The sequence below is a fragment of the Phoca vitulina genome, unplaced genomic scaffold (genome assembly GCF_004348235.1).
Source record: "Phoca vitulina isolate PV1807 unplaced genomic scaffold, GSC_HSeal_1.0 scaffold13, whole genome shotgun sequence".
In the NCBI taxonomy this organism is placed as follows: domain Eukaryota; kingdom Metazoa; phylum Chordata; class Mammalia; order Carnivora; family Phocidae; genus Phoca; species Phoca vitulina.
The window spans coordinates 35,432,430-35,437,810 of NW_022589716.1; the positions used below are offsets into that span (position 1 = coordinate 35,432,430).

Genomic DNA, 5,381 nt, shown 5'->3' on the forward strand with positions numbered 1-5,381 from the left:
CTAATAGCTGTTTCATTTGTGGAAATTTTATGTATGCCTTTTTAGCCCTTATTTGGAAATAGCACATATAAAGCAAAATGGTCAACAACTTTCTGTTGAGTCTCATTCTTCTGAAATCCAGACGTCTTCATTAAAAGTAGGGGCAAATATTTGACTTCTCACTGTCTTCCTGAATTATCTGAGCACTCTTGTATTGAAATGCATATTGTACTATAAATCATATCTTTTGTTTCTTCCTTACATGAAATTTAGAGCAATATACTGATTTTTAGAAATGTTTTGTAGGTATTATATTCTCTATGAATTTCTGTTCAGTATAGCAAAGGCAATGTAAAGGCAACAAAAATATTTCTTTTAAGACAAAGGGGTTGTGATAAAACTAAAAACTCCAGTTTTAAGGAAATGAGAATGACTTTTTTTGGGGGGGGGTGCCAGATTTTATACACTATATAAATGATAGCCATCCAAGCCTTTTTGGCAACCAAAGACTTATTTCATTCACTATTTTTTCTCCAAAGACTTTTGGTATTCTCTTGGAAATATCTTCAGAGGCAGGCAGGATTTTATTTGTCCCGCCCTTCTTGGAGGATTATCTATGGTTTTGCTTGTGGAAAAAGATTTTGTTTTTTGAAAAGAGCCAACAGTTTTTCAGAGCAAATTGTTGAGACCAAGGTCAGTGATCAAGCTTGCTGATGATATTCTTGGTGGCAGATTGTGAGGTTTGGGGGCAGGGATTGTGTTTTATCCATCTCTGCCCCTCCACAGCACTTAGTACGTGGCATACAGTAGATGCTCTGTATTAGGTTGAACAAGATTTTGTCAAATATGCGATGTAAGCTTGGGGTAAAAGAATTGAATCAATGCTTGTGTATTGTACTAATTTAAGTGATACAGAAGTGTGTAGTATAACTAAGTAAAACCTCCTCTGGGTGTCAGTGAAAACATTTAAAAGATGGTATGGCATGAGCACAGTCCAGTAAGAGTGAACACTGCCTTTAACTTGAAGAAATGGGATTTTATCAATCCTGTTCTAAAATGTGGTCTCTTCCATTTCCCGTATCATAGCCCATTTCGAACCATGTCGTGATCAAGTGTTTGAATAGCTTTGTTCTGAAGGAAATCCAGAGCAAGAATGCCAAAGGGGTTTTGAAGATAGGAAGACAAGAGGGCAGTTTTAATGGAAAATATGCTTTTATATATTTGAGTTCTTATGGATGCATTTTTCCTTCTCTTTTGAAATGTACTGGAACTTTAGAGTTGGTTTGATTTGAGTTCAAATTCCAGTAGGGAAGAAGAGCTTATGGTCTAGTGTGGGAGACCAACACCAAACCAGGAAACAAGTAAGGAAACAGCATCCGTGTCATTTACAATTGGGGTGAATGTTCTGAAGGCTTAGAGACTGGAAGGAGGCCACTGTAGATAGAGTCGTCAGGGAAGGCCTCTCTGTGCTGATAACCCCTGAATCAAGACCAGAGATCATGCAGAAGCCATGAGGTAGGAATGGGCTTGGGGTACTTGAGGAGCCCCATGGGGACTCTTCTAGGACCAGGAGAGTCCTAGAAGGTGAGATCAGACAGGCAAGCAGGGGCCAGACCTTGTAGGGTCTTGAAGGCCTACAGGAACTCCAGGAGTTTGAGTTTTATTCTAAAGGGAGTGACTTGGGACACCTGGGTGGCTCAGTAGGTTAAGCATCTGCCTTCAGCTCAGGTCATGATCCCGGGGTCCTGGGATCAAGTCCCACGTTGGGCTCCCTGCTCAGGGAGGAGCCTGCTTCGCCCTCTGCCTGCCGCTCCCCCTGCTTGTGAGCTCTCTCTCTCTCTCTCTCTGACAAATAAATAAAATCTTAAAAAAAAAAAAAAAAGAAGTTCTAAGAATTTCCTTTATAAAAATAAATAAATAAATAAAGGGAGTGACTTGTTCTGATTTTATTTTAGAGGAGGACAAAGGTCAAAGCACAGGTTTTCAGCTGCCCAGGTAAAAGAGGATGACAGCTTGGATGAAGGAGGTGCCGTGGAGATGGAGAGAAGTAAATAGGTTCGAGATCTCTTTCTGAGGTAGAACCACCAAGATTTGCTGACAGAGTGATGTGATGTGCGTGTGTGCGTGAGTGCGTGCGTGTGAGAAAGGGATCACTAAAGGACCAACGCCTAGGGTTTGGGCTTGAATAACTGTGTGGGTGATGGTGCTATTTATAGAAATAGGGAAGCAGGCGAAGAACAAGTTTGGGAGGCAAAGGGTCAGGGAAATGAGAATTTCTTTTCAGTCAAATTCATTTTGAAATGCCTCTTTGATGCTCGAGTGTTGTATCAAGTAGACAGATAAATACAGAGGTTCAGGGATGGGTCTGTCTTGAGATGTACATTTCAGAGTTATCCACAGCCAGATATATTTAAAGCCAAGGGAGTTGACATTGGAAGGTAGCTGTCTGTATTTTCCCATTTGTAAACATCTTTGTTGCCAAGTTTCTAAGCGATATGAAAAAGAATGTAAAGAGAGGGAGTAGGGAGGGGAGAAAGACAAAGAGTGCACAATTCCAGTGGTATCTATAGGCTGTCTTGCAACAAAATAAGTGTCTGGCCACACACGTGCACACACACACACACGCAGACACACCCCACAGCTGCAAACTGCAAGCTGCATACACAAGTCACACGGAAGATACACTCACTCTCAGTCCCAACCCCAAACAGACCCTGCCTCTTCCTCAGCTGCTGCAAAGTCCTAGATGGCATTGCATATAGCAGTCCTCTGGGACAATCTCGAGGCAGCCATGTGCTGACAGAGGCTGCCCTGGAGCTGGTCAAGGAGCCCACCATGGGTGAGCCTTCCATAGGTTGGACCGCTCTGCACATAGCCATCGTGAACCAGAATGTGCACTCCGTGTGAGCCATGCTTGCCCACAGGGCCAGCATCTCTGCAAGAGCTACAGGCACAGCTGTCCACCATAGCCCCTGCAACCTTATCTACTTCGGGGAGCACCCTTTGTCCTTGGCTGCCTGTGTGGGCAGTGAGGAGATCACGAGGCTGCTCATTGAGCATGGAGCCAGCGTCTGGGCCCTGGACTCCCTGGGAAACACCATCTTGCACATCCTCATCCTCCAGCCCAACAAAACCTTTGCCTGCCAGATGTACACCCTGCTGCTGTCCCCCAGTGGGCGCAGCGACCACCTGCAGTCCCAGGACCTCAAGCATGCCCAGTCACCAGGGTCTCACTCCCTTCAAGCTGGCTGGAGTGGAGGGCAACCCTGCGATGTTCCAGCACCTGATGCAGAAGCCGAAGCACATACAGTGGAATTATGGGCCACTGACCTCCACTCTCTACAACCTCACAGAGATCAACTCCTAGGGAGAAGACATGTCCTTTCTAGAGCTCGTGGTCTCCCCCAAGAAGCAGGAGGCTCACCAGATCCTGGAACAGACCCCAGTGAAGCAGCTAGTGAGCTTCAAGTGGAAGAAATATGGGCAGTGGTACTTCTATGTTCTGGGTGCCTTGTACCCACTCTACATAATCTGCTACATCCACTGCCCCCTCGAGTTCCGTATGGACAACTGCACAGATTCCTGAGATAACACCATTTTCCAACAGAAACCTCTACAGAAGGCCTATGTGACTCACCGGGATAACGTCTGGCTGGTGCGGGAGTTGGTGACCATCCTTGGAACCGTGGTCATCCCACTCTTATAGATCCTGGGCGTTTTCAGTGTTGGTGCCTCTTGCTATCTGGGACAGACTGTCCTCTGGGGGCTGTTCCATGTCACTGTCATCACCTGTGCTTGCGTGGTGCTGGTGAACACGAGGACGTGGCTCTCCAACACGAATGGAGAGATGGTGCCCGTGTCCGTCGCCCTGGTGCTGGGTTGGTGTAGTGTTATGTACCTCGCTGGAGGGTTCCAGACGCTCTGTCCTTTCACCATCATGATCCAGAAGAGGATTTTTGGTTTTATTTTTATTTTATTTTATAAAGTAATCTCTACACCTAACATGGGGCTCGAACTCATAACCCAGAGGTCAAGAGTTGCATGTTCTACCGACTGAACCAGCCAGGCACTCCTAGAAGATGATTTTTGGAGACGTGACACCTTTCTGTCAGCTGATGGCCTTGTTATTCTGGGACTTGCCTCAGCATTTCCAGACAGAGGACCCAGCCAATCTGGGACAATTCCACCACTACCCCATGGCACTGTTCAACACCTTTCAGCTTTTCCTCACCATCATGGATGGGCCTGTCAACTATGAAGTGAACTTGCCCTTCACATTTGGCATCATTTACTTTGTCTTTGCCATCATTGCCACACTGCTTATGCTCAACCTGTTTATCACCATGAAGGATGACACACACGGGCAGGTGGCCCATGAGCGGGACAAGCTCTGGAAGGCCCAGGTCTGGCCACCATGGTGATGCTGGAGAGGAGGCTTCTTCGCTTCCTGTGGTCTTGCTCTGGGATCTGTTGATCCCAGTATGGGCTGGGGCACCACTGGTTCCTACAAGACAAGAACCACCATGATCAAAATCCTCTGTGGGTGCTTCACTATGTGGAAGCTTTCAAGGGCTCAGATAAGGAGCACGAGCAAGAGCAGCTTTCTGAGAAACAGCCCTCTGATTCTGTGACTGAAAGTGGGACCCTAGCCAGTGCCTCCCTGGCCCTCCCAACCCCTCCCTGTGCTGGACCACACCTCACAGCAATAGCAGTTACCAGGGCTTGGAGATCCTATGTCACAACACCCTGGGACATGTGAATCTCAGACTGGATCTTGGCGAGGGGGATGGAGAGGAAAATACCTATCATTTATGATGAGGACCCCTGTTACTGTGGACCTGTAAGCTTGGATGGGACCAGGTAGGCCTGGGTGGAGAGTGGTACTAAATTTCATGCCTGTTAATCATGGGAGGGGGTAGACAGAATAATTCTTTTTTTTCTTTTAAGATTTTATTTATTTGAGAGAGAGAGCACACAAGTGGGGGGAAGGAGCAAGGGGAGAGGAAGAAGCAGACTCCCCGCTGAGCAGGGAGCGCAATGCGGGGCTTGATCCCAGGACCCTGGGATCATGACCTGAGCGGAAGGCAGATGCTTAACCCACTGAGCCACCCAGGTGCCCCCAGAATAATTCTTAAGGGCCATGTCTCACTGTGCACATCAGCATTTCCAGAGATGGGCAATGGGCATCTGTTGTTCCACATATCTTCTGGGTTCCTGAAAGTCCCACATCTTGGGAAAAGAAGGTATCTTTGCAAACAAAGTTGGACTTGGTCATCGAAGGTGTGAGATAAGGATGCTAGACTAATGTCTAGACCGTCTTTCTTTCTGCTTATGCAGGTACTAGAAAGTAGTAAGCTTGCCTGGTTCAACAGAGCTGAATGTGGGCAGAGCCAGGCATGGCA

The 5,381-nt window shown here is 46.8% G+C and overlaps 1 pseudogene; it reads left to right on the forward strand.

Annotated features, from left to right (window-relative positions):
• Window positions 1-2,725: 2,725 nt before the first annotated feature.
• LOC116636974 lies at window positions 2,726-4,794 on the forward strand (annotated as a pseudogene).
• The last annotated feature ends 587 nt before the right edge of the window (window positions 4,795-5,381 follow it).